The following is a 13150-nucleotide window of genomic DNA, read 5'->3' as shown; positions in this document are numbered from 1 at the left end:
GAATGATGATGAACCTGAAAATCGGTTCAGATTTTGATATAGCTCACAGGGAACATTGATATGCAATTGTTAGGATACATATGTTCAATATACATTAAGTGTTGAAGGGTCCAGTCCGACTTTACTACTTTCCTTACTGGTTGAAATTGACTTCTTACATTAAGATCTTAACTCTATTTTCATGCTTATCGTCATTACAAATTTTATTTTCTTCATGTTCGAATTTGTCTCAGGTATATCGTAAACGGAGTCCTAATTTCGATATTTTCCGGAAATATACCATTCAGTTAGTTCCATAGTTCCTCTGAGTCCAATCGTTGATTAGTACACGTCTTTTGAATAAAAAAAAGTACTAGATGAACGAACAATTCGGACCTAGTAAAGATTGTTCCTTTTTTGAAATAGTTAATTTGAATTTTCCTGTCAACATTTCATTGCCTCCTTGAGTTTTCTTATTATTTACTAAATTTTTAAGTCGGGATCCGAGGAGATTTTTTTTATTATTTTTCCACGATTCACAGACTTTACAACGAATACTTTTCACCACACAATCCATAACTTTTTCACTGCAGAAATTTAGATCTAACGTAACTTCAAATAACGATGACTCCTATTGCGAGAACATGCACAGTGAATATAAATTACCGATTTATTCTTAAAAACCTCCAACAATGAGAGAAGGGCTAGGCTTTTTGCAAATAAATTTTCGGAAGTGGCAAATTGGGTACCGATTTACATATTTAGGTACAATTAGTTGATACGAATAATTAGTACCTGAAAGACCACTGCATTAATGTGGCTCTTAGTCACAAATTCTACAATATGAAGTTCAATAAAATTGTCTGAAGTAAAGCTATCCTATACTTATTGAACGACCCACATAATATACAAAACAAAAAATTATCGCTGATAGCCACGAAATTATATCAGTTGAAAAATAAAATTGCATACACTCGACTTGTATTGACACTATAATACACTCTATTAAATAAGGTATGCAAAAATTGTATGCATAGGTGTTTGGTCGATTATACATACTTTTAAACGAACATGAAAAAAAATATCAAAATCGACTACATACTTTTAAATACCTACACTTATGTAATATAGCTGTTGTACATAAGCATTGCTAATAAGTCGAACTGCATGTATATAGATAATGGTATAACAAATTGAACAAAAAACAAAAAAAGTTCAGCAGCAGCACCACAAAATTTATTATTTGGCGTAAATAGTCTGTCTGTCTATCTGTTATTGTCTTTTGTTCGTTCTCTTGATGGTGTTGCTGCTTGCCTATTTAATGATTGTGTATAATACAATTTTATAAAATAAAAAAAAAAAAAAAAATAAAAACAGAAAACAATTCGACATACCAAAAATACTAACATCTATTTATTTATACTTTTTCGTGTGTCTATATATAGAGTAAATATAACAACAACAATAAAATACACGAGTAAAACATAAAACAAAGCCAAAAAATAGAACGAAAGAAAAAAATAAATAAAATAACGGCGACGAACCGCAGCTATTAAACACGAAAAGCTAATTTATTATGCCAAACATTTGCAAAAAAATAGAAAATAATACGAGAATTTGAAAAAATGTGTGTATGTAGGTATATAAAACAATAACCAGATTGATTTTACGAAAATAAAAAAAAAAATATACAAAATGAACACATAATAAAATAACAAACATTATGTTATTGGCTTTAATTGTAAATCGATATGGTTTGAACTCTTGGCATTTTTTGGTTATGTTTTTTTTTTAAGATTTGTGATTATTTTTTTCATTTTCGGATTTCGACAAGTCCTGCATGAAAATGATCAAATATGACAACTAATATGTTAGAAGTGGACAACAATTGGGACTAACGATAAAGAGCGTGCTGAGTATTATCCCGACAAAACCAATTTTGTGAGGGTTAGTAAAGCCACAAAATATTTGCCATAGACCATCCCAGTCACCCACCGTTTGGCATATCTCGACTGGCTAAGTCGATCTAGCTATGTGAATCCATCCATTATAATTTGTAATGAAAGTACAGGCCACAAATAAGATCCATACATCACAAAATTTCAAACGAATAACCATGGCAGTTTAGATAATTATTGACTAATATTTAGCGGGTCAACTTTTGTGTAAAAAAATGACAACATTCTCCTGGTCCTGAATTTATGCCAGAGAATGTTATCTGTTCTATTGATGACAGAACACGGCTTGGGAGACATAATATTTTTGATTAAGGGATACTAGTGCCACACAAGAAAATGTAATAACATGGACTTATATAAAAAATGTTTTCTGGAGATGTTGTTTGTGGTTTAAAAGGACCTCCCCCATTATCGTTTTTAAAGTTTCAAGATTATCATTGGCCTGGTAAATGAATAGCAATGAATATAACATTACACAAATAAATTTGAAGATTTAAAGGAAAAGAAAAAATTAAAATTTTTTTATATAGTTTTGTTGTTGTTTTATGTGATTAAGGGAAAGTTTTTATTTTTGATGGGCATGTAACTACTCACTGGAAAATCGGAATCCGAAAATTCCACGGGTGTTAGAAAGGGGAACATATCTGCCTTTCGTATGAACTAGGATTATTGACTTCGATCAAAAATCAACAAAATGGCGGATAGCTATACACTCACTCGTGTCCGCCATACGCAAAAACGCTGTTTGGAGAAAAATGCGTTTAAAGTTTGAGAAGCCCTCTTGCCGTCACTTGATGCTAGCACAATAAGTCGGCTATATCTTCCAGAGTTGTTGAGATTTTTCAACAACTCTGGAAATCTCATAGGGACATTCTTGAATTAGTGTAGAATAAAATCAAAATGCAAAATTATTTTTTTTGCAACCGAGGAATTGTACATGCCATCCAATAAGAGTCAAAAATATATATTAGGTTGGGGAAAAAGACATCCATTATTTTTTCGGCAGATGGCTGATAGCTTTCTCGTAAGTATCGATCAAACAATTTCAGATTTACGCTCGTTGGAAGGCTGACAATCCACAGTAAAAAATTCTTTGACAAAGGCAACAATGCAAGCAAGCCAAGCGACTAAAATTGTGAATGGTTCCGATACCGTAACAGCCAATTATGTGCACTTTTGGTTTCGAAGATTCCGTTCAAGTAGGCCGGTCGTCGAAAATGTCGATAGTCGAATCGGAGAAATAATCAAAGCTGGCCGTCCCATTAGCAGTCGTATCATCGCCCAGGAGCTAAAAATCGATCATAAAACAGTTTCAAACCATTTATACAAAAAAGGATTTCTTTTTTACCAACTTATATGGAAGCTATGTCTGCATCTGCACCGCTTTCAACAAAACACAATAACGTCATTCTAATCTCTCTCGTTGTGAAAAATTTCGTGTCAATCGGACAAATGTGCACCATTTACCTAAAATCGGACAAAAATATATATATGTGAGAGCTACATCTAAATTTGAACCGATCTGAACACTTACAAGAGATTAATTTATATTAACTTCAGTACATTGTACAAAATTGTGTGTCAATTGGACTAGTTTTAGGTCTTATATCTAAATGTGAACCGATTTTTAAGAAACTTAACACACGTCATTATAGACTCAATTAAGTACGCTGTGCCAAATTTCGTGCAAATCGAAAGATATTTAGGGACTTTGGTGCAGCATTTACATTAAATCGGACGAACATATATATGGGAGCTATATCTAAATCTGAACCGATTTTCCCGAAACTTAACACACATCATTCTAGACATAACAGAGTAGGCTATGCCAAATTTCGTGCAAATCGAAAGATATATAGGGACTTTGGTGCAGCATTTACATTAAATCGGACGAACATATATAGGGGAGCTATATATAAATATGAACAGATTTTTCCCAGTTCAATAGGGTTCGTCCTTGGGTCAAATAAATGAGCTATGCCAAATTTCATCCAATTCGGATCATAAATGCGACCTGTACTTTGTTTACAATTTAACATGGACCGACAGACGGACGGACGGACGCACATGTATAAATCGACTTAGAAAGTGATTCTATGCATATTCTCAAAAAGAACGATGTGTCTATCTCGATTCCTTTTGCCTGTTACAAACATATCACAGTGTGGTGAAGGGTATAAGAAGCAGAAACTATTAAAAAAATATTTTTAAACTCTAACCTGAAAATGTCGACCTTTTTTTTAAACCAGACCTCGTCAAATATATACACAATGAAAATTCTGCACACTTTATATAAATAATTAAAAAATATTACCATATTTGCATCTTCATCATGTCATTCTTTGTGTCCAGTTTTTTGTTGTTGTTTCTGGCGTTTTTATTTTTTAATAATTATTACAATTATGAACAAAATATAAATTCCATTACATTGTTGCTGTTAATTGTGCAAATTGTGTATAAATAAAATGAGAGAAAGGCCAATTGAAATTATTGTGCATATATGTATGTGTATGGACGTATATGTGTGTGTAGTTGTTTATTATTTTCAAATTCATTAAATCATCCATCCATCCGTCATTATTTGTAAACGGTTTCTTTTAGTTCTGGTTGTCCGAGTGACGCTCGATCGGTTTTCCTTTCGATTTTTGTTGCTGCTGTTTTTTTTTTGCTTTTGATTTGTTTAATTATTCATTTTAATTTTATTTCATATTATGTATTAATTCAGTATAAATATATATCATCGCATTTATACATATGTACCCATTTTTAATGTGTTATATATGTGCATACATCGGTAGCAATGTGTTGTTTACATATGCAAATATGTACTCGTATATATAGGAAATTTCCTTTATAATTCCCATATAAATATGCTAAATGTGTTCACATGTGTTTAACAGCAACAACAACAACAAAAACCAATTTGCGCAGCAACAATTTTAAATGGGATTTTATTTATTAAATTGTGTAATTTGTTTGTTCGAAGTTCAATTTTGCAAAAATGGGGAAATTCTTAATAAGGTTTAATATTTGGATAGTTTCATGGAGGGTGGGGAAGGGGTTGTTTGTCTCCATTATCGATCTAATTAACTAATCTTAACGGCTTGAAGTATTCTAGATTTTTATTACACTGTAACAAAAGTTGGCAAGGTAATTTTTCTATTTCCAAAATATGAATATTTCTATTTCATAAATTAATTGGCTATTTTGCATAGCTCTCGAAAAAGAAAAAAAATGTTTACATTTTGGGTGTGTCATTTGTCGACTACTCTTGACATTTACGTTTTGCTAGTTTGTATCTGTTTCTGTTTCTCTGCTGTTGTTGTTTTTTACCCACTTATTATCAATTATAATTAATTTTATTTGCACTGTTATTGTATTGTTGCTTTTTGTTGTTGTTGTTTTTTATTATTGTTTGCTTTCATTGTAGTTTGCTCGTTGATGTCATTGACGAAGTCGCCGCTATCAACGTTGCTGTCTTCCACTTGTCAATTTCGTTTATCTGCCTATAAATATATCGACAATATTATAATATATAAGTGAGTACTCGTATATGTACATAATATTGTTGTATATTGAAGTAAAGCAACAAGTTCGAAGTTATAGTTTTGAAAACAAAAAAGTGGATCGGAGTCACATCATTATATGAGGGAGATGCCTAAATTCTGACCGATATATTTCATTATTCTTAGGTTCGAGTTTTTTTATCACGATATTCTTATTACATCGGTTGTATTATCCCTATGATTACAACAGAGGGCTAAATGGTCTTAGAATTCCATACTTTGTAGGGTAAAAACTGAAAATTGCGAGTAACGAATATCCCCCATACTATGGCAGAATACGCCTATATGAGGACAATCACAACACACGGAACAAATCAGATAAATATTTTAATATAAAAATTAGGGTTATATGGGGATTACCCCTAAAAGGGGGCGAATATTAATAATTTTTGGGGTGGAGATTTGTTACCATATACGACTCCAAAATACAAAATTACAGCGAATTCGGTTGAAAAACGCGCTCAAGAACCCCAAAATACCGAAAATTGGGGGTACCCGAAAAAATTGACCTATATTTATAATTTTTAGGAAAGAGATTTACTACCCAATAAGAACTCAACGTACTAAATTACAGCCAATTCGGGCGAAAAATGCCGTCAAACCCCTCCAATAACTCAAAATTCTGGGGTACGCTTATATGGGAGCTACCCGAAAAAATGGACCTATATTTATAATTTTTAGTGAAGAGATTTCGTACCCAATAAGAAACCGATGTACCAAATTTCAGCAAATTCGGTTGAAAAACGAGCTTGAGAACCCCAAAATGCGGAAAATTGGGGGTACCGTTATATGGGAGCTACCAGAAAAAGTGGACCGATATTTATACCGAAAAAAATTGACCTATATTTATAATCTTTAGTGGAGAGATTTGGACCCAATAAGAACGCGATGTACCGAATTTGGTTGAAAAACGAGCTTAAGAACCCAAAAATACCGTATATTGGGGTGTACAAGTTCCGATGCAGTCGAAAGGACTTGTAGTGATTCTAAATCTACTGAGTAGTTTTAGAATCTAAGAGTATTGTTGAACAAGACGGACAACAATATAAATTTGCAACTACAACAACATTCAGACGATACTTACAACATTCAGACGATACTTACGTTTTGTTGACTGCAAATTGAACACTTTAAACACAATTAAATTCAAATTCAAAAATCTGACACTGTCGGTCTTTTTATTTGTTGTTTTAAACAATGTTTAAAATGAAAATTAAAGTTAAATTAAATATCAGGCGATAAATTAAAAGATCAGGCGATCCACAGGTTTAAACTTCAAGAAGAAGAGTGACATTTTCTTTTTGGTGGAGATGGGACCTCATCGATAAATTACTTATCGAGATCGATGAGGTCCATTCCAATTTCATCGTCCAAAGGGTTGGGCAGATTCCCAACATGGGGGGTACCCTTAAATGGCGAATTCAGCGAATTCGGTTGGAAATGCGATCCACAACCCTAAAATACCGATAGTGCAGAGATCCTGATATTTTGGGTTAGGATCATTGTTATAGTACCAAATGTATGTTTGGGAATCCTGATAGAGCTAGAAAACTGCAATTTGGAAATATGGTTACTGTTGCAGTGTAGTATTACTATGGGGATGTAGTTTTGGAAATTCATAGCACTAACTTTGGTAACTAACTACTAATTAATTTTGGTGAACCGATAGTGCTGGAATCCTGGAATTTGGAATTAGGGCCACTGTTAAGGTGTAGGATTGGAATATGTAGGAAGTTTTGGAAATGCATACAAATGTGTATTTGGTTGAATCGATAGATCTAGAACACTGAAATTTGGAAATATGGTTACTGTTGAAGTGTAGGATTGGTGTATAAATGTAGTTTTTGAACTTTATACATATGGGTACTAAATGGTACTAACAATCTGAATTTTGGGTGAACCGATAGTGTGAGATCCTGAGATTTTAAAATAGGATCATTGTTGGGGTGTGAATTGGTATATATAGGAAGTTTTGGAAATTTGTATTAATTTGTGGGAAATGTATGTTTGGGTGAACCGATATTTTGGTTGAACCGATAGTGCTGAGATCATAAAATTTTGAGTTAAGGTCATTGTTGCAGTGTAGGATTGGGCTATGTAAGAAATTTTGGAAATTCATGAATATTACCAAATGTATGTTTGGGTGAACCGATAGAGCTAGAACACTGAAATTTAGAAATAAGATTACTGCTGGAGTGTATGATTGCTGTGAGGATGTAGTTTGGGAAATGTATACTTATGGGTACTAAATGGTACTAATTTTGGTACAATTTGAAATTTGGGGGAACCGATAGTGCGGAGACCTTGAAATTTTGAGTTAGGATCATTGTTGGGGTGTAGGATTGGGATTGGGCTATGTAAGTATTGGAATCCTGAAATCGGGAAATAACATTTTCATTGGTTATATGATATAGGTAGTTTTGAAAAATTCATAGGAAGGTGCAAGAAGTTTTGGGAGATTTACTAAGGTGTACTAAATGGTACCAAATGTAGATTTGGGACAACCGATAGAGCTGGCATCTTGAAATTTGAATTTAGGATCACTGTTGTTGTGTAGGATTTGAATATGCAAGGATTTTTAGAAATTCATACTAATATGTTCCAAATATTATAAAATTTGGTGAAGCGATTGGGCTGAAATCCTGGTACTAAATCGTACTAAATTTGGTAAATTTAAGATTTGGGTGAATCTATAAAGCTTGAATCATGAAATTTGGATTTAGTTTTGGAAGTAAGTACTATTGCTTTTACACAATGGGCTGAGGTGACAGACGTTGGCCGAGTAAGACTCGGGTCGTTTCGGATCGTAGACCCCTCTGTCGTGGAAACGAATTACGGTCAGTAGTGGTGTGTAGTTGATTAGATTTAGACATGTTTTAATAATTCTCACATCCGCCAAAAAAAAAAAAAAAAAAACGCGGGCATATGCTAGTAATTTATAAAAAAATATTTAATAAAAACTATACAATTATGGAATATCGACATTTTCGTCGAATCTTGGAGGAAATTGTTGTCAATACTTATTTCAAGTACCTATATAAAATGACATCCCGTCATTGCTAAAATCAAAAACAAATAAAATTCAGAAACAAATGTCAAATGCGCAGTCAGTCTTACTGCAATACCTTGAAATTATAGTAGCTATGCTTCGCTGTCGTTTTATGACTTTCAGTAGCCATAATAAAATGAAAAAACATAAAATACAAAATGTATATATTTTTAAGTTTCACATATATGAAACTTTATGTACAAAAATACGCTGAGATTTGCTTTTTATTTTTTGCAAGACATGTGCGGCTAATTTATTTTTATTTTTGTATTGATTTTTTTGACATTAATGTCGTTTGTTGTTATTATGAGACACCAACAACAAACGGAGCTTTAAAACTATGATGGATAGAATAACGATCGATCAAAAATGTTGCGAATATGCAAATGGTACAAACAATGGATCAGGTAAAACCTGAATGCCATGCACAAAATGTGACGGTATTAAACGTTTTGCGTCAGACACACTTCCTAACTACAACTTAGAAAGACAGATAAAATGGTTAGAAATTCTTGTGATAGAAGACCTTGAACGGATCTGATATAATGATATAATTTCTATAAATACGATTATATCTACAATACAGTTAGTAGGCCCGCTGGAATAGTTGTTGTATGATCAGGTCATACTACTACTCTATGCATAAATTTCTGAAGTGGACCCCAATGAACAAAAGACTAGATAAAATAAATTATATGTCATACAAGCATCGGTGTATAGGCGAGAGCCATGCCTACTTTTTCCACTGGTGCCTTGAATTGAATAATGTGCATTCTACCAATGACATTAACATTAAAACAAATATGACATATGAATCGTGTTTAGGCGAAGGGTTTGCTCTACTCCTCCCCGTGTATGTGGTGGTTGGGGGGTGATCAAATAATTTACTCAAGGGAGCGGGGGTAAAGCGACAACGGGAACTTCCAAGTAGTTAATGGTGTATGTAATAGAGAAGAAAGTTCAAATGAAATAAAACACAAGAAAATATTAGTTCAACAATCTTAATAAAAGTCTTGGTTTATTGGTGGTATTCTTTTCTATCAATCAACAACAAAATTACGTTTGTAATTTGGGGTCGCGACAGAGGCATGTTAGTAATAACGCGTAGGTGTTATTCGACTTGTTTCTTCTAAGGTTAGACGACGAGTTAACTCTATGGAGGTTGGTCGACAAGTGAACGCTGTGGTCCATGCAATCACAGAGGATGGCGGTGATCGCTGAGGATTGGTTGTCGTTTACTACTACATTTACATATTCCAATGGGAGAAAATGTCAAGCAAGGAGAGCAGAACAACAACAACCACCGCTCGCTGGCATCTGCACTCTACGGTCTCCGCTGAGGGAACTTACCGAGGAGATGCCCGTGGTGTCAATCAGCAGACGTGATTGACTGAGATCGGGAAGATGAGTCAGAACGTATCAAACTTATACAAGTCCTTTATTTTGAAATTGGTTTAAGTAATGTTTTCTCATATGGAGATATATAAAAATTTAGGTTAGATTTGTTGAAAAATGTTATTAACCGGTTTTAATTTTATTTGTGGCTTTGTGCCTCTAAACGTGATAAAATATATAACTTCATATGTTTTGTAAACTTTTCCAGAAAACCGAGATTTGTTTCAGATCCTGAAATGGACTTAAACCACTTTAAAAATAAACGAAAAATATATGATTTCGTAAGACCCACTTTCCCAAGGAAAAAGTCTCTTCGGCATGGTTCATGAGATGTTGAATTCAGATCAGATGTAGTAGGTCATAACCGGTAAAAATAATGGACGTGGACATAAAAGGCCATTCGTCGCAATTCTGTGGCATAACGTCCGTTTTTAATGGACCTATCCTTTGGCCAAGCGTCGATCACGATTGAATTCATTAAGTGGACCACCCATTCGGCTTCAAAGAAAATAATATTTGGTTTCTATTTAATTTGATCCTACACTAATTCAATAATGTCCCTTTCAAATTTCAAGTGAAAATCCACAAATCTTGAAGATATAGCCAAATGACGGCACGATAACTCATAACTAATAATCCAATCCGTTCCAAATTTTAACTCGTTATTCCGAACCTATATAGCTATCGTATGAACTAGGATAAATGCAATCGGTCAAGATCTTCGTTATTTTATAAATTGGTTTGAGTTCGAAAATAATATATATGGAATCGGACGTTCCAGTGTTTTCAGTTTGGAAAACAAGAACCTAGCCATAGTTTAAACTGATTGTCCTAGCGACAGGCCAATCAGCGATTGGGAGTGGAATTAACTTACTGACGGTGCTGGCTAAATTACCATTTTGCTCCGGCGTAAGTTCAGTCTATAGGGCCGCACTTCTTGCCAGTGATTCAGACCTGATAAGGCGGACAAAAAACCAAAATCCTATTGCCAGCTGATCATCATATAACCTAACCATGAGCTCTATCACAAATCAGCAGAGATTGAAACCTAATATAATTGGTTTTGCGAGAGAAAAACCCACCCCTCCATGCTATTCCTAATCTTTCTATATCATTTCGCTGACGGAATACCTCTATCTTCCACCAGCTGCTTTAGAACTACGTTTTCCTACCTTTCTCCTTTTGCCCCTCCATGTTTACTGTTTATTAATATTTACAGGTTCTTACCACTTTCAATTACAGATTCTTTTTTTTCAGGTTTGTTCAGAGGGATGTCCGTCCGTTGTATGTGTATCGTAAGGTATTCGTATCGTTTAAGTATGTCTTTTATATTTTAATAAAAGTTTATATTCGTATTTAATTGTTTCCATTTACCCTCACTGTACACGGCTACCGGTACTAGGCCTGCGCGCAACACCTATCCGTGGCGTAACCTTTCCTGTACAAGATATTTCCGCAAGAACTACTAACACAATTAAAATAACATATAACGATTCTTTACAATTCGTTCACTCTTTTTTTCAGGTTATTCTGTAACGTCTAGCTGTCCGTCTAGTTAAGGGGGAATACCTCAGCACATCAGTATCTGGTGGTGCATCAGCTGGAATTCCTTCGTTGTGGCCAAGTTCTTGGTGATATTTGTGTATTTTATGTACTTTAGACTTTAGAAATATGATTGCAGAACTTGTGGCTTCAAAAATAGAATTTATATAATTCAAAAATCCAAAGCTGTCATATATCAGCAGTTGCTGCCGCATCCTGATTTGATGCGGCTCGAAGGATCGATTTCATTCTCCAGGATTTTTGTAAAGGGTAATTCTATGCGAGACAGCGACGAAGTTTTTAGCGACTACGTCACATATAGAAAACGTTTATACAGATGCCTATGATATTTAGATATTATTTGTAAGTATAAATAATAATTACCTTAAACCAATAAAAAACTATGGGATATTCATTTGATCCCATATCGTATTCACATTTATATTTTGATTTTCATTTATACCCTACACAATTATGTTGTCAGGGTATTATAGCTTTGTGCAGCCCCAAGAGTTTGTAACACCGCGAAATATTGGTCCTAGACCTAGACCCACCCACAGTTATGGACCAATCTTCACGAAAATTTGCATGTAGGATGGGTTCTGGCCAATGAAGACCCCTATTGTTTTTGGTAAAGATCGGTTAATATTTAGGGGATTTTTGTCGGTTTTTCTGGTCGCTCCAGAGGCCGCAATTATGGCCCGAATATCGCGAAATTTTACATGGAGAAGGGGATTGGGCCAACGAATAAGCATTTCGGCTTTGATAAAGATCGGTCATTATTTAGAGGGTCAATTGAACTCTGACTTTTGTGTGAAAAATTACAAAATTTGAATTCTGTGGCTTATATATTTACTCCTGAAGGATATAGGTCCGATATGTTGGTAGTATATCCAAGAGGAGTGTTTGACCTTTAAATTGATACCAATTGTATTGTCGTATGTACTCAGATGTGGGAGTTACACTTAAATATTTACGTATTCAGATATTATTTAGTAACCCATTATCACATTAGAGGGCGGAAATATAGCGCTGAGCGCTTTGAAATTTTCAATGAAGTTCCAATTATGGTCAAGGACAACGCCTATAATTTTCGATGATGGTCAGAATAAAATTTTGGGATGAAGTGGACCGAAAACTTATATTTGTGTGTGTTTTATAGTCGAATATAGGCCGAACATCACAACACAACCCACCGCGAAGGGAACCTTGACAAGTAACTAGAAGGGCTGTACTGAATATTTATAATATTCGGAAAATGTGCTGTTGACCTCTAATCGAGCAAGTCGCGGCAAATATTACGAAATATTGCTCAGGCTTGGAATAAACATCCGCAGAAAGTAAGAGTTCCTTGGTAGTTGTGTAGGGTATCGTATGGTCGGCCCCGTCCGACTATACTGCTCCGCTCACTGGTTTCATACTGTCTATATTTATCATCAAATTATGTGTCAAATATGTGCGTTTAAATTTAATACCATGACAAAAATTATAAATAAATTTTAAAATAAACAAAAAATATGTCGTAGGTGGCGGCCTAGTAGTACTTGTTGAATTTGTCATCGTGGATAAAGGAAAAAAATCCATCAGCTCAATTTTTTGTCATTTTATGATGATATTTATATGTGAATACATTGTTTTGTTTTAAAACAACAACAAAGTGT

This window comes from Musca vetustissima, unplaced genomic scaffold, assembly GCF_032173495.1.
Source record: "Musca vetustissima isolate MV318-11 ecotype Yass unplaced genomic scaffold, APGP_CSIRO_Mvet_v1 utg66897, whole genome shotgun sequence".
NCBI classification, from domain to species: domain Eukaryota; kingdom Metazoa; phylum Arthropoda; class Insecta; order Diptera; family Muscidae; genus Musca; species Musca vetustissima.
The sequence above is the reverse complement of the archived record's forward strand: the minus strand, read 5'-3'. Positions refer to the sequence as shown.